The sequence below is a fragment of the Bombus terrestris genome, chromosome 7, assembly GCF_910591885.1.
Source record: "Bombus terrestris chromosome 7, iyBomTerr1.2, whole genome shotgun sequence".
Lineage (NCBI taxonomy): Eukaryota > Metazoa > Arthropoda > Insecta > Hymenoptera > Apidae > Bombus > Bombus terrestris.
Genome location: NC_063275.1, coordinates 2,380,646 through 2,404,285, shown reverse-complemented (window position 1 = coordinate 2,404,285; position 23,640 = coordinate 2,380,646). Strand labels below are relative to the sequence as shown.

The 23,640-nt window shown below is 49.9% G+C and overlaps 1 protein-coding gene across 1 annotated transcript in view; it reads left to right on the top strand.

Moving 5' to 3' along the window:
• LOC100645196 (protein bric-a-brac 1) overlaps nucleotides 1-23,640 on the top strand; it is a 222,409-nt gene that overhangs the window by 22,601 nt on the left and 176,168 nt on the right. Inside the window, exon 3 of the mRNA XM_012309773.3 lies at nucleotides 19,317-19,442. The gene's annotated coding sequence lies outside the window, so the exon portion shown is untranslated. The remainder of the gene's footprint in view (nucleotides 1-19,316; nucleotides 19,443-23,640) is intronic.

The window sequence follows — 23,640 nt, the reverse complement described above, 5'->3', positions numbered from 1 at the left end:
GGGTTTTCCAGGGGATGAAACGGAACGGGCCGGTGGTGGATGGAGTCCCACGCCACTTCCACTTCCACTTCCACTTCCACTTCCACTTCCACTTCCACTTCCACGGCAAAACCGCCGACACTTGCACCCCCCTCTGTACCTATGCCACCCCTTAACGACCACAGAGCTCCTGTCGGGAATTTAAGGGTGGAAACCCTTACGGCACTTGGTCCCTTCGTTGTTCGCGTCACGAGTTGAGATAGGTCGAGCGACGATCGAGCCTCTGCACTCGACCTACCTACCTCGCGATCAGGGGATCACCGAGCGTCGATAGAACCATCCACCTTAAAGGAAAATTCCACGCCAAGAGAAAATCGTTAGATGCGAAAAAGGTAATGTTTATCGAGAAGAAGAATCGATCGTGTCGCGCGAACGAAACGATGCGAACGATACGCGAACCGATTTCGCGGAAGCGAACGAAATCGTGATGGATGGTTCTTGCGAGCAAACGATCTGCTCCAGACTCGCAATTTTCTCCGAGTAATTCAAATTCTCGCAGAAAGATTGGCAGCGTTTTTACGCTCGGCCAATCTGCTCGGTTCTTTTAATTTTCTATTTAACGTCAATTCCACGAATACGAACGAGTAGCGAATCGCTGGTCGAAAGCAGTTATAGTTTCTTCGAGCGGCTCCGTGCCAGTATGCATTTCCGAGTTTAGTGCGGTGCCGGTGGAAACCATTATTTGAAATCGGCTGACGCGATTGGCCGGCACGAAGGCACGGAGAGCGGTTCGCATGATTAAGATCATCCAATGATTCCTTCTCTATAATGATAGGCTCTGGCGCTGCTGCTGCTGCTTTCTGGGTAGTGGGGCAGCTCGCGGAAGGGGGAGGCATTACGCGAGATTACTAAAAAGAATCTTATGCTAATGAAAATGCCTCGCATCTCTCCCCCGGCTGCTCTTACTCAGGAATCTCGGTCCTCGTCGTTGCTGCTTCGTTTCACTCTCCTAACAAATGACAACCTTTGCGATTACCTTCCCCTTTGTCCGGTTCTCTGGTCGAACTGAAAAAATCCTAGCTAAAGCCTTCGATTCTCTCCGGCTATCAACCGCGAGATTCACTTACCGAATGTCTTTCCTCGTCGCGTTGTTCGCGTTACCTCGGCTCGATTCCATTTTCTTCCTCTTTTTCTCCTCCTCCTTTTTCTTCCACGAAGAAGTAATAATCACGCGTTACGCGAACACAGCGATACCTACGCGCATTTCGGACGAATCGTTTCAGTTAGAGAAGCAAGGCAAAGAAAGGAAGAAGAATATCGGATAGATAGCGTAGGCAGAAGACCAGGACGGTTCTTATTATTTTCATTACGTGGTTATAATGAAACATTAACGGCGAGGTAGCTAGAAACGGACCGAGCCACACGGGTAGATGGCGAAGAAAGTAGGGAGGAGAAAGGTTGGTCGTGGAAAAAATCATTTAGCAACTGGCTATTATCATAGTACGTGATTCGTTTATCTCGTCTTCGTACAGTCTTGTTCGGTGGAATCGGCGCGCCGTTTCGTCCGATCTACCAGACGCGTCTCTACGTCTCGATCATCATCCACGCAATCTTTTCACTGTCTTCTCAAACGTTTCTACCATTCCACGCTGCTTTCCTCTCTTTTCGTCGTCATCGGCTCGTCCGTCATCGCCCGGCGAAGCTAAGAGAGTGGAAACGAAGAAACGTCGTCGTACGTTTGTCCCGCACAGGTTAAGATCGCGGACACGAAGATTGGAAAGTGGCTGTCGTTGTGGAAACGAAGATACAAAGTTGGCGTTGTATATCGTTGACTGTCGCCGTGCGGATCGAAGTTGCTTCCGTGGGTAAGTTGATTTCGTGCTGGAAAGCATGATCACGGAAGTATCGTGCTGCTGCCGCGGACTGTACGATAATGCGGCAGGATGGATACCTCCGCATTACAATATGGACTTGGATCGCTTCGGTCACGTTCGCTGCATGTGTGTGTGTGTGGTCCACCTCTGGTCCCGTCCTTTCCTTCCACCTTTTTTCTGCCTCTTCTTCTCATCTCCCTTTGCCTTTCCCCCCTCGGGTTCTTTCCTCCACTATCGGTGGTACCTTCCCTCTGTTAACCTTTCTTACTCTTCGTCCGACTCGATTCCTGTTGCTCGCGTTGCACCGCAAAACGACGGAAACTCATTATCCATACGAGATTTTACGACCGATGAATTCGCCTAGCGTTCTCCAACCATACGGAGAAAGCTTCTGCAACGAGAACTCTGTTAGAAACTGACAGCGAGAATCGTCTGACCCGTAACGCGGATTTCGCCACACGAATCTTTCGGGATCGGACGAACAGCCAAGTTGAGATGGAGAACTTGGCTTTTCTAAGGTTTCTTCAACGATGAAATTGTGTACGGCTACGGTGCTGGTTGATATTTAATTCGACGGCGAACGCATCGATATAAATGTTGAAATACGTCAAGAGGTCGCAACCCGATGGGAAAGGTGAATCAACTACTTAAAAACACGTTCATTATATGTATGAACATCTAATATCGATAAACTGCCGAGTAACTTCCGATTTCGAATAAATTGAAATTGCTCGCTATTTGTTATTGCTAGGTTGTCCGGTCGTAGCTGCTGATACGTCGTTTTCCTGCTAATAGCCGTTGCTCCGTTACGTCCACCGATGATCGTCGTCGCGCGACCATCTTTTTTGCCAACTGCCACGATAAACAACTGCGAGAACTCGAGAGTTTTTTGTCCCCGTGTACAGCACGACGTTCTACTCGGAATATCGAAACCTAATCGAGATTTACGACGGCCAACCGAAGACAGATGGAGCAAGAGGAAAAAATGTAATCGCGTAATGACGGTTCGCCCCGACTGACACCTCGTGATTGGCGACCCTCCGCCAGTTTCCTACGCGTCGTTGCCTGCATTTTCGCCCGGTGGTAGTCAGTTTCAACGCGACACCCACTCGTCGGTCAACGGCCAACGACTCCCTTCGCCGTGTCCTTTCTTCGTCTTAGCTTCGACTCGAAAGCTTCGCTGGCATCTTTGGCCGCGGTTAGTCCCGCAACTAGAAACATCGTGTTTCTCGTAGTCGATCAGCACGAAGTCGATCAGAGTGATGGACTTTGATTCGCTGATCGATACGAATCAGCTTCTCTGTGGAGATAGAGAGTCGAAGGAGCAGAGCTGAACAAATGGTTGCGAGCTCGTAAATACGGAAGCGTGTAAAAGTATGGTAGGGCACGGCATGGATTAAAACGCGCGTGCTGGGTTACGGTGGTTGCGCCGGGGTGGTCCGCCGACCCCCGTTGCGAGTAATGTCGATGAATTATACCCATAAGTCTGTGCCAATGTGCGTGACGTGTCCTGCGGGGAGAATAGCGAAGCGACCGGTGATGTCGATTCGTCCAATCAGGCTACGCCCTGTAAATGGAAATCCAAAAGTTCCTCTTCCTATCGCAAATCCACCGATCTCGAATCTCGTACGCATTTTGTATTCGAGCCGGCCACCCGAAATTTACATCCGAAATGATATTTCGAAGATGGACAATCCCGATGTGCCGCTATCGCGCCACCGTCCCGATATCCGCGAAACTGCCTTCCAGGATTTCGTTTCCGGCTTCCGACCGTGTTCTATCGCCGTGTCGTTTCGAAGCTGCGGCGCGACAAACAACGAACGAAATTCAGGTAATCGCGATTTCCGAAAAGTTCTCGCCGCGAACATCGTCGCGAAGCGAACAGGCAACCGCGACGTTCCAACGTTCTATTCTGCCGGTTAAATTTGTAGCCCGAGAAGTGTCGCGCCGAGAAGAGTAACAGAGAGAGAGAGAGAGAGAGGAGGAAAGAAGGAGCGAATTCGAGGTATACGCACCCGGTAACCCAGTACCGTGACCCACCGTTGAAAACGCCGAAACCCTCCCCTGTTTGGAATTGATTCGACCGACTACCCCTCGGTTTTTCATCCCTCGGTACTTGGGGTGCGGCCTTTCGAAAGGGGAGTGCAAACTCTCGAATATTATTGCGGTAGCGAGCGGAGGAACGGTTCGATCAAGTCATAAAACGCTTCGCCACCGGTCCAAGAATTTCGACCAGCGTCCCGTCCTGCCATCCGCGGACACGTCGCATTCGTCAACGTTGTAACCTGTACGCGATAAACCGTTGAGAATAGAAGACGACGAAAGTAGTGGAAGGTCGTACGACGAGAGCAGGTTTAGTCGCGCGGCGGCTGACGTCGCGATTGTACCAATAAAAGTGATTAGCGTTTCGTTCTATCGAGCACAATGAAGACACTCGGACACTCATTGCCCTTTATGATTTCCCACATGCAGAAACAATCGATGCAATGACGTGTGCGCGTACTGGCTTCGGTTATCAGATTAGAGACCGAGCGGGAATAATTCGTCGGATCTTTGTCCCTAATCACAATTGATACACCAACAACGTGGCAGAATGGAGGCGTACACCCGGTATACATACATTTTACCATTCGCCGCGTAACACGTCGGGCCCGGTTGTTTATCGCTCAAATAGCCGCCTATAGGCGTGATCCCACACGGTGGCTAGTATATTTAGGCTTTCGTTAGGTGTGTGCATATAATATAAACATTCGATATGCGTTATACGCGCACACCCACCACTTGCCCGTGTACACGCACACAACACCGCTACGTAAATACCTGTACGAACTACGTGTCCAGCTGCGTACGCGTATCATGCGCTTGCCTGTTATATAGCCGCGCGCCTACACCGATATCGATGGACGCCGGCTCGAAATCGATGGCCGCTTTATTACGACGAACGATGTATAAGCGGTATTCCAGCGCTGAATCCTATTATTATACCGGACAATTATAATAATTATTTGCCTTTCTCGTCGTAACAATTAATACCGCGCGGACTGGACGCGATATCGCGTGCGTATGTGCCCAGACGGTATAGACGCGTTATACGACTATACCTCGCCATCACTACGCTCTCAACTCCTATCTATGAGAACTCGCGAGCGCGTTTCTGCCACTGCTCCTGTTCTATTCCCGCTTGCCGATCCATCGTCGTTGCACTAATCGCGCGCACGCTTCTCTACTTTTTACCGTAGACCCGCGGATTCGCGTCGAGTACGTAGCGGCGCGTTCTCTTGACGCGCGTAAACACGCACGCGGCTTGTAAGTTACAGCGGCTTGTGCACGCTATCGGGCGAATGGCTCGCGCGCGCGTCAGGCGAACCGCGCGACCAACGCTCGTCAACTAGCGCAGCATCTACGTATTACTTGGTCGTTTGTCTAGACGAAGTTGCGATATTATCCACGGTATTAATTAATATTAGCGAGGCATCGGTAATTAGCATAAATCGACGGAACATCGTAACAAATTTCCGGTGTGCAGGGAAAAAAAGAGTGGTGGCGGCAATTAGGATTTCAATTAGATTTCAACGATGCGCGCGTATCGTGCCGATTTACGTTGACAAATTTGGCCGCGGTCGTCTGCAAGGGCGAAATTTTAGAGGCACGTGCAGCAGCGCGCGCACTAAACGGCCCGTTTATTTACCGTTATTTACGAAGTAAATTTGACCGGTGTCGGTATTAAATTATACCTTGTAATTTCGACGATCAACTCGTTAACTAAATACCTACGCGAAAATTAATCGGGATACCCGGACTGCCTTTTTTCGTTTCGCTTCAGCGCGAAAATAAATCGAATTTCCCCGAAGCAAAGAACCGTCTGGTGTGCTCGTCTATTGGCGTTCGCCTGGCTGATCGCGTAGCGAGCGGCAATACGCTCGTACGGTTAGTCATTCTACATTTTTTCGGCCACCAAGAAAATATAAGGTGGATATTAGGGGCGATAAGCTAAGAAGAAACGTTCGCGGCTGGTATACGAGGTAAGTGGCGGTGAGTTTAATGGTAAAACGGATAGGGGAGAGCGCAGGCAAGAGGCAAAGCGGAGTGACGGGAACGGGTAGCAGCGCTGAAGCAGGCGTGTAAATAATTTCTGATATAATACGGTTAAAAATTACCAAGTTTAAAATTAAATAATTCATTTTAATACTGGCTGGCGGCTGGCCGGGGGTGGAGACTGCCGCCGCCGCGCCGTGGAGACGGTGAAACCTAGAGGCTGAGGCGGCGGGAAGGGGCACGGGGCAGGAGCGTATCTACTCGCAGGGGGTCGACGGGGCCCGCGCCCAGGAGGCATCTATAAATTTCTAAACTTAATAAATACCTAATGGCCAGACCTGCTTTGTAGCATAGCGCACTGTAGATTTTACTTTACTGTAAAGGTAGCGGTCTCTTCCACCTCTGCTCACCCCTGGTTCACCCACCCCTTCGCTCCTCGTACCCATCCCCATTCCCCTCCCTCCCTCCCTCCCACCCTCCCTCTCTCTGCCTCCCTCGTTTCTCGTCTCTTTTCGCTTCACCTTTCGTCGTTCCTTCGCCGTTTCCTCCTTTTTTTTCCCCTCCTTTTCTCGCCCAACGTTGGATTTCTCGATGTCGTAAAACTTTTACGAGCGAAATTTCGGCCGTGCGTGTCTCCCGCTGCTTGTCCGTTGACCTTTTCGCGTGTCTTTCGTCACCCGTTAATCTAAGCAGCAGCGTACGATGACGACGTTCCGTGAATCCGATTTCCATGGAATACCTTTTGGCAGTCTGAATCCGTTCGGCTAGGCGAATCGACCGAGGACGATTCGAATCGCGCGGCGATGGCCAACCGCGCGGTTTGAAAAGTCTGTTGCAACAGCTCGGCCAACGATGTCGTACTTCCTCGAACGATCTCGCCTGAAAAAGTGGAAATATGCAAGACACGCCAAGGTTTCCGTTTCCAAACGAATTCCATGTCTCGAGTAACGACGGAACAAGGAGGGGTCAATAAAAATCAGGCGAGCGCGAATGGAAGAAGAAAAGAAACATTAGTTGGCATTATCGCAACAACCGAGGCACGGTCGAATTCCTGGAAAAAGAATGCAAGCACCGTAGCATGTATTACGATACTACACGGTACACGCCGCTGGACTTCCATTGTTGCACCGAGTAATATAAACAATTGGCCCTGTCCATCTCCTGGTTTCCGGCCGTCACTCGGAAGCCCCGACATTTTTATGGATCGCGGCACCGTGCCCACCCGCTTGCCTACCTACCTGCTCCCTCTTTCCTTGCCTGCCTGCTTACCTACCTACCTACCTACCTACCTGCCTGCCTGCCTGCCTGCCTGCCTGCCTGCCTGCCTGCCTGCCTGCTTGCCTACTTGCCTGCCCGCCTGCCTTCCACGAGTTTCTTCTTCCTTAAGACCTCCGCGAGCCTGAATATTAATGCGACTCTCAGTTTACATATTCCCCTCCACCCACACGATGTATTCGTATCCGAACCGCACGACAAAATCCTTCGAGATTTCAAACTTCTCGATTCGCTTCCTCTGCGTTAGTCGAATTTCCCTATTTATTATTCAGCGATTCTTAAAAAGTTTCGCGAAATTAATCGTCAGAATCAATATTGATTCGTTTCGAATCGATTTCCCTTTCTGCCTCCCACTTTTCTCCATTTTCTTTTTTCTCGCCGCGAACTATCAAACTTCTTCGTGACAAATTATCCCGTAAACCGTAAACCATCGCTACCAGAGTCGGTTCATTGATTTTTCGATGCTAGGCGTATCACCGATACAAATTCTACGTGTACGTAGGTCTAGCGTTGGACAGAGTAGACCGGCGGCTAAAGCACGTCTTTCAGTTTTAATTCGTAGTTCCTTCTCGTTAACGAGGAATTTGCCTGTAACGTTGATACCGATGGTATAAATTGTCGGTGAAGCAAACAGGAGTGCAAAGAATTATTCCCAGTCTTAAATTTCACATTTTTCTTCCCATGTAGCCAGCATCCATTCTCTCGATAGTATCTACATTGTAAGCAAGACTATACGAGCCTCGTGGATAGTAATCATTATAATTAATTTAGCACCACGCGTTAAACCAACGTCAACCTTGTAAACGTGCAGCCGTTATCCGGTAACACTCGACTGATTTTAATCTATGAATATCAATTCATCGGTATACCTTATAACTATGAGTATCTAGACAAAAAAAAAATCTGTAATCTGTGTTCCAGTATACAAATGTATGTAAAGTCCGTATAAATATTCTATGAGTATCGTGTGCGCTATAATCTAACGAAGAAAAACGTCGCCCTCGATCGATTGACATTTTTTCTGCGTTATACGAGCTGGATAGCGCAACGATAAAACACGTCCGAAGAAGATTCGCCAGCAGCTATCGCTCTTTCCTATTTTTCTCCCTTCTTCGTTGTTCGTCCAAGTACGCCGCGATCGTTGTAGCGAAAAGCGTTCGACGAATTTTCCCCGAACCAGAGAAAAAATATCGAACAGGTTTCGGCCCATTCGGTCGATCTTGACGCTCCGCCTTAGTTCTCTCCGTCACGCAGCAGCTATTAATTTCTGCGTAGGTTACATGTACGCTGCTCGATATGTAAACGCATGTTTCTCGATAATTAATTCCCGTTTCTCGGCTGCGAGCCATTTGAGGACACGTAACGCGCTGCAACGCGATACGAAAGATCTTCCCGTCCATCGCGAATCGAAGCTGCGGTATCGATCTACGAACGCATTGCCGGAACCTCGAAGGTTTCGTCTCTGACAGCCTAAAATACAGAACGCGCGTACGCTTGCACAGACACGATGTGTAATCCACGATCTCCGAATTTGAACGTACCGGGTGTGCCATTAGCTACCGATTACCATTCTCGTTTCGCGATTAAATCGATCGGACAAACGGCCCTCTTGTCTCGTCACCGTGCTTTCCCAAACGTATTAAATTTAATATCTTACCCCAACTAATCTCCGTTCGATTTTCTCCAACTTTACCTGCTGTCCGATCGAATGTGAGGAGCCGATCGGCCCTCGAAATGTCCCAAATTTGACGAAAAATCTTCGAATAAAATCGCTCGGCGAGAAGCTGGCTACGCTTTGCATGCAGCGTTTTATACGCGTGGCCGATGGATTAATTTGTCGTGGATCGAGCAGAGGCAGGAAGAAGTAAGTTGTGCCGGTCGATCTCGGCCTCGGTGTTTTCTTTCAGTGTCGGCCGTTCCCGCGGCTACGAGTCAATCACGGAGTATACAGGAACCTCGCGCATTGCCGTGGAACAGGCTGCGGCATACATTAATCACTGATGCTAATGGTATCATAGCCAGCATAGGTGTTTCGTACTTGCGCGCACTCTCGGACACACGCAAATTCCGTGCACCCGGCTTCCAGAGGAAACGGGAGAAAGAGAGATAGCACGACCCATATAAAACGCGTGCATGCGCCCAGTCCCGGCTTTCCTATCTTGACTCTCGGCTCAACTTTCCTTCGCGCGGTACACACACACAAACACACGGATTTCCACATGCGCCAGCGAGCTTGAACAGTTGCTAGATGCAACGTGAAATGGCAGCCAGTCGAATGTTGCGTCTTCATTATTTCGTGTTCTGGCTGCGATTCCTTTCAATGGTAACAGCCAAGAGGATAAGTGGCGTCGCTTTTTTTCGCATTTATCATCTTCTCGGTTACAACATATATATATATATTACATATATATATATATGTCTTCTTTTCTTTAGACGATCGCGCTGCGCGTTAATTGTTGCTCGCTCGTTGGTTGGTTGCGAGAGGCGATAGAAGATACATAAATAAAGCGACACGCTCCGGTTCGCTTTAGCTCTGCTTCACCGCGGTTTCGCCATCGTAATCGACTCCGTTCGAAACAAACGAAACGTCGATCGTGAGTTACGACAGCGACGACGCGGAAGGAAGGCAAGTTTATCGCAGTCGCCTCGTTGACGACCGGGAAAAAGAATGCGGCGCGCTCGAGAGACGAGACGCGAAAAATGTTGGTCCCATTGACGCTTTCTGCTGGCAAAGGGCGAACCGAATTTCAAGAAGAGGCGAGAGTGATTCGTTGGTGCTGCGCGAGAAGAAGGCGAGCGCGAAAAACCGCGAGAAAGGAACGTATCGCGAAAGAGACGAAAGGAGGTTAGAAAGGGCATGGCGGCGGGCAGGAGGGGGAGGGGGAAGAATGGACAAGAGAAAGTCAGAGGGGCGCAATGGCCGCACTCTCGAGGGGTGGAACGTTCCAGGTTTCGAGGAGGCACTGGCAGAGATGGATGCGGAGGCGGTGGCGGTGGCGGTGGCGGTAGAGGCAGAGGCAGAGGTACAGGCACAGGCAGAGGCAGAGGCAGAGGCAGAGGCAGAGGCAGAGGCAGAAGCAGAGGTATAGGTAGAGGTAGAGGAAGAGGAAGAGGAAGAGGAAGAGGTAGGGATTCGCTAGAGGGTCCGAGGGGTAGAGGTGGCGGGGGTGGGGGTGGGAGGTTGTAGGAGGTTGTACGAGAAGGTAGAGATGGAGGTGGAGGTGGAGGTGGAGGCGAACGAAGAGAAGGGACGGGGTTCGTCCTATCAATCACGGTATTATTATCGAGTCCGTGATTAGCAAGGCATGCTAACGATATCTCTGGCCGGAGGCAGAGGGCAACGCTAGGCCGCTGTGCTCTCGCGTATGCGCGTGTATGTACGCATCGTTCGGCGAGTTGCTCCGGCTGGATGGATATGCGTGCGCCGTACGTATTTCTCCGGTACATGTGTCGACGAGCCGGACCCTGTGTTGTGTGCGGATCGGTGTTGGCCGCAATGCAACTGGAGTGGCCGCGATGCGATTCCAGAGTAGTACCAGAGTGTACCGTGTATACGGTGCTGCTGCTGATGGTACCGACGATGGTGGTGGTGATTTCAACGACGATGGTGGAGAAGGTCGATGAAGAGGGACGAAGGAAGGGAGGAAACGAGGGCCAGAGAGGAACCGAGAAAGATAGCTAGACAGCTGGCTAGATAGGTCGGGGGACATAGGGGAAGGCAAATGGAGAACGACGAGGAGCTAGCCACTGTTACTAGTGCTTGACTGCTGTCTAGCTACTACCAGCTAGCTACTAACTACAGGCTGCTGATGTTGCTGTTGCTGTTGCTGTTACTACTACCACCCTTGCTGCTGCTACCGCTTGCCTGCCTGCCAGCCTGTCCAGCGGCCTACCTAGTTGCCCGTAGCTCCTGTCCGTTGTCTGGCTGCTGCTTGGACTGCTGGCCTTCTCCTATCGTCGATGACGTTGCTACTCCAGCGTTTCCCTCTTCGATACGGTTGCTAACCGTGGCCAGCTAGTGGCCAATATTTCGCACAGAGAACGAAGCCTAGTCGCAGTGGACTGGCGAGGTCTCTAGGATGAGTCTCGTTGTTCGTTCCATGGATCTACCTTCGATGAACGTCGATCGACGGTGACCCTACCCGTATACCGGCGTATCGACCGTGCCAGAATTTCAGAATCGAGAAAACCAAGCAAACACGAAAAGTGCTAATCGAGAAGCGGCAGGAAACGCCGGAAAGCGATATTTTTCAGCAGTCGTTGAGGTTAAAACGCAGTTTGCCGATTGCGCACGAAAGAATATTTGTCGAACGTTCGATAGGATAGAACTCGGGAGGGCAAGATCGATGATGAAAATGGAGTGCGAAGTCTCTCATCGATGGGTGTAATGATCGTTCCTGGACGAATCCCTCGGTCGGTCGGTCGGTTGGTCGGACGGTCCTGTCCTATCTCTGGCGTGCGGCCGATATTCGGGTTATACGGATCGCTCGCAATGCGATTCGCGGCTAAACGCGTTACGGGGAACGTAATTTAGTCCCGGTTGCATAGCCCGTCGTACACCGTGTTCGCACACGTCCGTGTGCAAGCTCGCCAATGTGTTTTTCGCTATACGTACACGCGCGACACGAATCTACCGGTCGGTTATTCGTCTCTTTCCTTCTCTAGGCTTCCTCGTGTTTCCATCCATCTCTCCGGGTCGGTTCTCGTTGCTGTTCACGGCTCTCTCTCTCTCTCTCTCTCTTTTCGTTCGTCGCTGCTTCTGTCTGTGCGGGTAATATTCGCGATGCGGGGAGTCACCGGCGGCGAATTCACCAGGGATGGAGACACGTGGGGTGTGGGGTGGGCTCGAGTGGCGGAGGGTGTCGCACAGGCGGCAGGTAATGATATTTCGCGCCCATTATGAAATATTCGAAATGATTCGCCGGGATTGTGCATTTTGATTTGACGTACATCCGCGTAACACACAGCTCTGCGACGTGTGTATGCCACATCGTGTTAGAATGCCGATCGTTCACTCGCTCGATCGTCGACCACGCTGCGCTACCCCTTCGTTTATCGCTTTCTCGTTCGACCTTGCACCGCCCCCTCTTCTCCTTCACCTTCTTCCGTCTAATCCGCAAAACCGAGAAAGGAGAAAGAGCAGAGAAAGCAGAGAAACGTCTTGGTGCTATTCTCTTCGAAAGTTCCCCTGCATTGGTCGCGATCGCCTGCCAGGACGTCCGCGTTCGATGAAATCCGGTGAAATGTGAGTCTCCGGGGGGTCGTTAATACCGTATTTGATGCAATAACAAAGCAATAAATATTTAATAAAGTATTAAAACGTATAATAATAATGTAATTACGTGACAATGCCCAAGTCATAATAATACTAATTTAAATTGTAATTTCACGCAGAGACGATGTTATTCTCGTTATCTTTCGCAGCTTAAATGTTTATTCCGCACCCGATCGATGCTCTTGTCGTGAAAATCGCCTTCCTTTTTCCTTTACGCACCGCTTCTTCTTGTCGCATAAATGTTGTTCAAGGTGTTGTTCAACTTCTTCTTGTTCAGGCCGCGAACGTGTTCTTTTCGCGTAGACGGTTCCACCGAGGTTTAGCATGCAACGAATTGCTCTTCGATGGCCAAGAGTGGCAAAGACGTTTGGTGCTCGCGCGAACGGAACAGCGGCGAACGAAGATAAGAGCAGGGAAGATGGCGATTGGATGGAAGGAGAGTGGCGAGAAAATGGGAATTAGAGGGAGAGAAAAGCAGACGGTAGAGGATAGATCGGAGATAGTTGGTTTAAATTCTCTTCTGCTACCGCAAACATGCATAATGCAGCCAGGCGGCGCGTGTAAACGCGTGAACGCCGGACGGTGCCAACCGCTAAATACAAAAATCCCCAACCACCTGTGAAGCACGCCGCACCGTCCGGTGCCGGCGGTATGTGTGCGTTTGCCCGGGCGTTGGTGTGTTTTTGTTGTCGGTGTGAGCGAGCAGCCGCGCGCTCGTGCTCGCTCTCCAACGGGTTACACGTTTCCGCGGCTCTGTCCACGACGTAGCTGAGGGGATTGTGCGTGCGCCCGTACGCGCGCCTGTATGTGTACGTTTCCAAGTTAATTACAGCATAATTGCGGTCGACATTTTGTTGTTGGTCGTTCGTCGCAGTTGTCGGCCGGCTGACCCGCGGATCGCTTTCGGATTTTCTCGCTCGAAAATTCTTGCGATATCACGCGCGCTTATTAGCATTGGTCGTCGTACGCTCGAATTTCGGCTCGTTACGCCGAATTACGCTCGTTTGCGAATTATTCGCGCCATCCGAAGCCTTCGGCCGCGCGTTCTTCTTTGAATTCTACTCTGCCCTCCTATCGTGGTACGGTAGGGTAGCGGTACGATACGAGTCAGCCTTCCCCCAAAGAAATTTCACCGCGATCACATCCATCCATCCTGTTGTAGGATTTCCTTTGTCGCGTAACAACGGAACGCAAGGTTTCCGCTCGGCTCGAAGAGATCCTCGACTCGATCGAACGATCGAGGGATTGGCGTCGCGTCGCGGTCGAGGTCGAAGCACTCTTTGAGATGGTTCGCGGCGAACGGCCAGATGCGAAACGATACGAGGCGCACGCTGAAGAAGAGAAGAGAGCGGTATAACGCGAGACAGAAGAAGACGAGAACGGAAGGGAAGAGAGGAGGAGAGAAACGCGGAAGAGAAAGCATACGCAAGAAGATAATGGGAGAAAGGGCCGGGAAGGGGGTGACGAGATGAGACGAGACGAGGCGAGGCGAGGCGAGGCGAAACGAAGCGAGAGTGGCGGAGGCTCGTTGAGAGAAAGACGAGCAGAGATGGAAACGAGGAGGTGTAGATGGGCACAAAAGCACGAGATATTCAACCCTATCGGATCGTATATATCTGCTGCACCCTCCCACCCCATAAATTGATGCCAATGTACCTACGTGGCCCCGGTACGTTATACGTTATACGTCTGAATATTACGCACACTCGGCCCTATGGACATCAGGGGTGGTAGCGAGGGGGCAACGGGTGGGACTAGGGTAGCAGGGAACAGGAGGAAGAGGAAGAGGTGGAGGAGGAGGAGGAGGAGGAGGAGGAGCAGCAGCAGCAGCAGCACCACCAGGAGTACGAGGCGGGGGGGTGGTGACGAGAGGGAAGCGTGGGTAGAGGAGGGTGGGCGTCCGGGGGGCGAGGTGGGACATGGCGGGGCGGGGGAGAGCAATGCTCCGAAGGGTGGCCAAAGCGGCGAGGCACGGTAAGAGGGGTGTAGGCAGCCGCGTACCTACACGAGTCGCACACCATACCTCGGTTATACCGAATAGAACACAATTAAGTAAATGAGCACGGGTTGCGCGCGCTATAGATACCCTCTATTATGTGTATTGATCTCTAGCACGGACTCCAGTTACACGTAATACGTGTTTTGTCATTTGCGCGTTCGTACGTACCTACCTGCCGATCCTCTCTCTCTCTTTCTCTTTCTCTTTCTCTCTCTTTCTCTTTCTCTGCACGAGAGACCGTGCGTGCAAGAACACGGAATAGACAGGTATCGGGTAGGAGAAAGAGAGAACCGTGGAGAATCGGATGGAAAGAACTGAAATCGGTAGTCGAACGGCGAGTACTCTAAACGCACGCCTTACGCAACGTAATGCAACGCGATGCGACGCAACGGTTTCCCGATGTGTAACGTCTTGGAAGTAGCTTGGCAGCCAGTCGGACCGCGAACTCGATCACTTTGTTTTCGGGAACGAGGACGCGAACCGTATCGCTGTTCTCAGTTTTTACGACTTCCGAGCTCGTCCGCGCACGAATAATTTGCGTTAATTCTCGCCTAGAATGCTGAAACGCAGGATATACGCTCTCCGTAGCATCGTCCGATTCTTCGACACTTTTGCTGCCACGCGTGAAACTTCTTCTTCGGAATCGCGTAACCGAGTAGCGCTAGACGATCCGACGCCAACTTTTTCGACGCACGTTCACACAGTCTTCGCGAGAAACTTGCAACTTGATAGAGAAACGTCGACCAGGAAACTGCAAACGAGGAAAAATGGAACGAACGTACGGCGCTGTAACCTACAGGTTGTTACCTGTCGGTGGAATGAAATCGGAAATCGTGCTGATCTAATCCAATCGTAGAATGGATAATTATTTTTGAACAGGTGGATTTTCGGAAATCGCAAACGCACGAACGATTGATCGTCTTAGGGAAAAGGCTAGGGATCGTTTGCTCGATTCTTTGTTCCTCGTAGCAGTGGCACGATGTACATGGATATACGCATAGTTACCGCGACCCGTCAACAGGAAACGGAAAGATAGTTATCTAGCGAATAGGTAAAAAGAGTGAGAGGGGCGAAGAGAGGTGATCATGTAGACGCCGTAGTTATTTATTTTCACGAGGCTGATTATAATATTACGCAAGTCGGCGGTATACACGGTCTCGTAATGCGGATGCAAATGCGACGAAGAACGACTCGGCGACTCGGCAAATCTTCGGCTGGGAACTGTATTTTATTCATACGTTCGTCCACCTGCGGAAAAATAGTTGCACGTATTTGCACGCGATAGTCGAGCCTACGCTTAACAGTCGATTCCTTTCGCGCGCCAACCTCCGCCCAACCACCAACGGGATAACGATACATTTACAATTTAAACGTTGGCTGTCGAATCGAAAGAGAATCACGTCGAAGCTGAGGAGACAAACCATAACGGACAGAAAGACGGAATAAGGGAGAAAGGAGACAGAACCGGGAACGTAACTGCCGCGACGTATCGGCAGAAAGAGAATCCAAGCGATCACGTTTTCAGACACGTGAGAATTAAAAGGCATTATGCGTGCTAACATTCGCCGCGTACCATTGCAAATATGCAGAGTTTCCGTTGCGGGATCGATGTTGGACGATACGGATCGTTGGCGAAACGAAATCGCCGATTGAAATAGAAAATAAGGCGGAACTTGGAAACGCGTTTGTCCAGCGACGATCGAGAATCGGCGACGCGTATCGTTTACTTAGAGCGTACACGAATAAGCAGAAAGGAGCGCGATACGCGGAAGTGAAAGAATTACGGGCGATGCGTCGTGCGTTGGAAACATCCCACCCACGCGCTAACGTACGCGTAGCTACCGACACTCACACGCACGCACACACCTTTACAATTTCGTATTGGCGTCTTGAACATTTTCCAACGAACATTTAGGAATGTAAATTTTGATTGATACTGGAAGCGATGCGTAAGATGGCAAAACGCGGCGTAACGGCGAGTTAATGACGGAAACGTAGCCTCGTAAAAAGGAGAGTTAATTTATGCGCTCGAAGGAATGGTAGTTACGTCGATAGAACCTATTCTTATGTCTCTGTGTTATATTGTATGTATATTGTGAGAATGTCGCGCGCCGATTTTCCTAATAACGGATATGCAATGTCCTCGCGCGAATTTTATTTCGTTTAAACGCCATTCCACGGATAAAGATATTACTCTTTCGCAACGATTCGTACGTCGATTTACTTAACAACGGAAGGCAAACGTCACGAGACCATCTTATTTAATTCGTACGTCGCATGGAATACCAGCCATAACGATAAAGACATTATAATACTTACTATTCGTACAGGCTGCATCATGAGACCGCTATCGTGTGCCGATTTCCTTCCAAGTTGTGTACGTTCTACTCGTATTCATCTACGTATATATCGGTTATCGTGTAGAGTGTACGGGATGCACTTACGTAACTCGCTGCAAAGACACGTGCATCGGACACGGACGAACCCCATCTCTCCTCCTCTCCTCTCTTCTTCGCGCTGCTCGCTTATGCGCTCTTTCGCATAACGATATATTATTTATATAAGCGGAGCTGTCCCGGCAAATCGTTCTACTCTTGCAAATTACCGCCAACGTAAACCGCTAACGCGAATAATGGCCATCGTTGTAGCTCGCATCGAAATTTCCCGAAAGCATCTCTTCTTCTTCGTTCGATCCGGCCTCTCTTCTATCTAACGCTACGTTCGATCAAACGTCTACTTTTCTATATCACGCGGCTATTTTCCGCCACGGAACATACAAATTATCGAAATAAAGACGAGACGGCGAACGTTCAGGGTACACGTTCGACGATAGATTTTGGGGAAAAGCGTCGAAGCGGAAGATGAAAGAGAGAAATAAGAGAGAGAGAGAGAAAAGGTAGGACGAAGGTTCGCATAGTACACAGTAGGCACGAGCGACATCGTGGAACGCGTATGTAAGTACTTGGTGGAGCGGTTCGCGAGCACATTCCCCCCGTGCACGAGCTGTCCCTGGCGGAAGTGCGCGGCCTCGCGCGCCGTAACGTTATTTTCTGATTTCCCATTCATGGTCTACCGTTTAGTTTCGATTTGCCGCTTCGTTACAACGGCCGGAGATTTACACCGTCAGATAGGATTGTTACGGGCTCGCATCTCCCTTCCGCTCACGATCGCCTCTTCCTCTTTCGCTAGCCGCTAATACGCTCTTCCTTTACGCCAATTCGTTGGTGCTGCTGTTGGTCGAATACCGGTACCACCGCCTACCGCGGTACGCTACGGTGCGCCATGGTGCGCCACGGCCACGACACGCTACGATACGCCACGGTACGTCGTATACGTGCGCGTACACGTTTCTCTATCTTTTATATAACCGTCTGTCGTCACCGACTGCGATCTCCCTAGATATCTCGCTTCGTAATCACGTTTTTTCCTCCGCCGGTCGGCCGATCTTTCCTGTCAGATAATCCGCTTAGCGTGTACTTTGCATTTCAAATACTCCGGTCGAGTCGATCGCCATCGTTCGCTCTTTCGGATGTTCATCCGTTCGACCACACAACCATCGAACACGCGTGACTATTTTGGATCGATGGTTGGGTCGCGTGGTCGCAATTACGCGCCGCTTTTCCTCGCGTTTCCCTTACGCCTGGCAAATACCGAGAAACATTGGCCAGGATAATGCCGTATGAAATTTCGCGGTACGTGTAGATATCCGCCACGTTCAATGGAAATTTTCATCTAGACTGCGGTAGGAGGAAAGCCGGTCGAAGGGTAGAACGAACCGGTCGGCAAGGTGAAGAGAGCGAAAGGGGAAAAATAGAGAGGGAAAGAGAGGATATGCGTACGCAAGGGGCCGACGAAGCGGGAGGACCCGAGCGGAGAAAAAAGGAGAGAAAAAAGGGGAGAAAAAGGAGAAAAACGTAGAGAGCGTGGTGCACCGTGCCCAGCAAGTAATAAGTTAGTAATAATATTTTCACAATATCTCTCCTGGATTGGATGTTATTTCATTATATTTTATTGCCTCTTACTATTACTCTTGCCGGTGTGCAACCCCCGCACCCTCGCCATCCCTCGTCCACCAATACTATCGCAACTACCGTTACTACCACCGTCGCTCGGTTGCGTCCCAGTCGCTCTGTTTTATTATCTCGAGCCTCTCCGTGCCGAGGGAATTCACTCGCGGAACTCATTATTGAGGAGTTTATTCTGCTGTAACCATTGCTACCCGTACCTCCTTCTTTCTTTCCGCTAACTCCTGCCTCCCGTCTTTCCTTCTCCTTTCTTCCCTTCGATTTCTCTTTGCAGCCTAAAATCTTGCCAACTCGAACCTCAACGTCCTCCGTTCCTTCTGGCCCGTTTCTCTCGATTCTTTCTCGAGATCGCGATCGCTATAGATTATCCAGGAAATATTTGTATCTCGCTGGAAATCGATCGATCGATCGATCAGAGAGCAACCGGCGTTTCTTCGACTACTTAGCGTCCGTACGATCGGACATCTGCGAAACAGCGGACAATGGAAAAGGCTTGGTTGCAGCTTCTGCTTCTTTAAGAGCGTCGTTAACGCGGCGATAACGCGCCTTCCAGTTAGCCGTTTCTATTCTCACGTTCTTCGTCGATCGGTCGACCCTTCTCCAGGTTAATATATGCGAGAAAATTCAAGGATGGAAATTGCATCCGCCGGCTGTATGAGCCACCTTCTTTCTCTTCGACCGTCGTAAAAGCCGTTATTGAATTCGCGTTTCGCGCTCCTCGATCGCTACCCTTGCTTTTTCACTTTCATCCCTCCTATATTTAACCCTGTCGTTAACTCGCGTCGCTCGATTTTCCAAACAAGGCGAACTATCGTAGACGAAAACTAACGATTGGTCGTTTCACGTTCGAACAGGTGATCGAGAAAAGGCGTCGTGCTGCGAATGGACCTGCAGCAGAGCGATGTACCTGTCATGGAGAAAACGCGACGTCTGCTATCAACGGTATCGACGACGCTCGAAATCGCGTAACGCGCCTACAGGTAAGTCGCGGAGTCGATCGTGCGTTGCAATTTCGGCGAAGGAATCTGCATATTCTCGGCATCGATGAGAAATCGATCGTAAAATCGGCGAACGAAGACGTTACTCGATATCCATAGCTCGCGATGTAACGGCCGTTGCATATACAAAGCCGACGAGCGAAATAGCAAATGTTGTCACCGATAAATTGCAGCCAACGATCATAAAAATATTACGTCAGACGGCTGTAACGCGCGCCGCACACCCATACGCACGCACTCGAGTTCGCACACGCGTCGTAGCTGTGCGTTCTCTCGTGACGTGTGGCAATTCCGATTCTGACGCGATCTCGATTTGTCGCAGTGACGCGATTAAACGCACCGATTATCCGCGTCCTTCTGCTCGATCATCCGCCGCTTTCCACCGTTTTACGATCGCGATCACGTTTCCATCGCGTTATTCTTCCAGGCTTTCGCCTCGAGCAAACGTGCGCGCAACGCAGCACAGTTTAAACGGCTACGGTCAGACGATAATAAGCGGACGGTAGCCCGTGGATGACTCGGCAACGAAGTAAATTCGCCATCGGCCGGTACAAACGTCCAGGAATATTGATATAAACTTGCCGTGACTAATACAACAATTTATCCAGCCGCGAGCATTTAAATGGTTACGACCGGCTCAACTATCCGTCCGACCGAGTCGACCCGAACGACGATTCCGTCGTGCGTTAACTCGCACGCGTTTAATTCGTCTCGCCGCTTTCGCGAATTAACTCACTCGCCCACATTTCTCCTCGCTTTTCTCTCATTATCGACGTTACGCTCTCCATTCTTCTTCACCTTCGACGATCGCTCCTCTTCTCTGCCTCGTTCGTGTCCCTCCCTCCTTCCTCCGATTCGACTCGCTTTAATCTAATTTAATCTAGTTTATTAACTCCGTGCAATTTAATTTCATTTCATCTAATCCGACTCGGCCTATTTTTTTTTTCCCCCTCCTCGGCGTCTTCGAAAGCGAAACTCCGTGTTTAGCCTTCTTCGTTGATTACGAATAGCTTGACGTGGAAATTCTACGTGGTTCTGGCTTCCCGGAGTAACAGAATTACGTAGCGTGTGTATTAGGTTGTGTCAAAAGTTTCTTTAGTTTCGTGAGTGAATTAATAGACGCGCAGGAGCTTTTGTTTTATATCATTTTCTCCATTTATGTATCGTCGATTTTCTAGCAATAGAATTAAACGGATCGAACCTAATTCAATAAAGTAAAAGAAAAAATATCGCGCCTCTAGTCTTCCTTCTTACAAAACGAAAGCAACTTTTCGGACAACCTGTGATGGACGCTGAGACGCGTTGTTGGTTAAATTCATAAGGACGCGAGTTAATTTAACCAACTATATTTACGGATATTTTAAAATGTAGAATACAAAGTTAATCGCAAGCGTTGCTTATACTTGCTTCCTTATACTTATTCGCTCGACTGACTGACTCGATGACTCGATACTGATATTGACCGACTTCTACAGAACTTGATCGTCTATTTATACCGGTCGAGGGGTACCGAAAGGTTTGAACTTGTCGCCGGTTGTAGGTTGCACATAGCAGCGAAATTGCTTTGTCCAGAGTTTGTTTATTACATCAAGTGTTAATTGTCTGTGGCGAAACAACTATGTGAGGCATCTTCGTATCGAAACGTCCTAAGAAGCATATGCCGCTACAAAGCTGATAAAACGATGGATAACAGTTACGAACGTTCGAATTTTCAATAAAATTGCTCGCGTCAAGCGTAACTCGACTCTATAAAACGACGATCGCGCGGTAAACAAATACTTTCGAACGCGTTTTCCCGACCAATTCTCTTTCGGCCGATGTTTAGGATGCCATTCTCGCGTGGATCGACACAGCGCTGTTACGTGCCATCTTCTCTCACGATCATCTCCTCTTTGTCCTATCGCTGTCGCCTCTGTCGTGCCGCGACCCTCGTATTTAATTATTGTTATATTTATAAAGGGGGCCAGGCTTGGCGTGCACGGTGGAAGGGACACCGGTCCGACGACAGTTTTTCGGACAAGAGCGGACGCGCAACCCCTCGGTTCTACAGATCGATATCAAGCCGAAACGAATATTATTCGATTTTGCCGCGTACTCGATACCAAACAAGGGCGAAGGTAGCCGCGAGTTCGCCTTTGATCGAAGCGAATCTCGCGACGACGTGCTCCGGTTGCCGCGAATCTTAACAAACCCAACTATCGTTTCGCTTTAATTTTAGAACGTTCTATCTTTTTTTTCATTTGTTCTACGAAACGAACGTTCGACGGACGAGCGAAAAGCCGAGCCGAAACGGCACCGCCGCAACCATTCAAAGATCATAGAGAAACAAGGACGAGCGAGAGGAAGATAGGTTCGCAGAGTAGGATGGATCGAATATTGGACAACTAATCACCTAATCACTCATTATCTACCGCAAGCTCGGAGACCGGTAGATCGGCGCTACATACGAGACTAGAGGTTGCTAGGTCGTAGAATAGGTTGCCCAGAGGGCCATTGTGATACGCGAAGCAGAATCATGCAGGATCGTATATTATCGATTGGAGGAGGGGTTCAGGCCAGTAGGCCCTCAACCCTTAACACCCCGTGTCTCCGTTAGCGACGCCGATACCAGCAGACAGATTCAACGACGCTGAAGAACGCGTGTGCAATACCGCGGCAAAACACCAAACGATCCTACCGATCGTCTAATCCCGCTGAGGTGGTATGTCGTGATAGGTGCAGAAGGAATACTCTGATGTTCAACGAAAAGTTTATTACTTATAACAATCAACCAGTCAACAATTCATACGATTCACACTTACGATTAACCATAGAGAGTTTATAATCGCGTATCTCGGCTTGTGTTTGCGTCGCTATGATACTGAACCTTTCGCACTTCGCGGCTCCAGGCAGAATGACTCTTCGTTCGAAACCAAGCGGATCCTTTTCTTAGTTGCCCTTCGATATCCCTATTACACACGCGTTTATTAGATGTACCGCGGCGGTTGCCGCGCGTGCATTCTTCCAAACATTCGGCGGAAGAACCATAGGAATATCGATGGTACATTAGGCGCGTCGACCTTACGCTTTGAAGATATAGCGCTTTGCGTCGCGAAGCCGTTGGAAAGTTCCGTGCTCGTGTGCCGCGACACCGGTTACTACATCGCGAATTTCTTCATTTTCCATCTTTTTATTTTCCATCGGATTCGACTTTCGTCGCTCTGGCCGCTGGATATCGGTTACGCAACGCGATACATCGAGCTTCTTTCTAATAGAAACCGAACGGTTACTAGCTTTCGGAATACAATGTTCGCTATTACGATAACGACATAACGGCCGGTGATTTATCAATATAGTATAGAATTGTGTCTAGCGGATCGGTTTGCCGTGGATCTATTTTCACGACGGTGGAAATCGACTATGCAAACGGCGGTTCTGAAACACGGCCCTGTTTCAGAAATAGATAAACGTTCCGTTCGAATCGCGTGCTTGCTATTTTAATCTCCTAGCCGACCATCATTTTCCTCTGCACTTTTGATTTTTCGGTTATCGGTGAAACCGTTCGACGAGTGTCGCCAGCTGCTCGCTACGATTATACGATAAATACGTAGTCGTTTTCCAGCCTTTCGAACGAGATTCAGTGATCTGACTGTAATGAAATTCAGAGTACAGCACGATACAGAATCTTTCGGCTATTTGCAACGATATTCGCTTGACGTTCGAGGTTTCGTCTGGAGGTTTGGGTCGCGTGTGATGGGATCACCACGTCCCACCGAGGACGTGGCTGCTGCTGTCCGATACAGCGCCGTGACCACCCTTAATCCTCTTACGCGCACCGTGCCACGACTAAATATCAATGGCCATTTCGACGTGCGTGCTTCTTGCGAGTCGATGAAAAGTCGCTGGAAATCTGCAAATTCCTTCGATATCGAGCCTAGTCGCGCGACTTTTTTCAACGACGCGACGCGTCAGCTGCTTTCGACCCTCGATCCGCTCTTCTATCGATCGCTTGCAGTCCAACGTCTACGACTTATCCCTGGTAATTGTACCTGTAAGCGTAGGGCTGGCCGAGGAACCGGCGACCAGACGAAAAGTAAACAGCGTATAGCCGGAAAAGGGTACGATTTAAGGTCCCGACCGAGAGACAAAGGCCCTGTTCAAGCAGTTACGTCTCCACCGTCGCTGACAACCAATCTCTCTA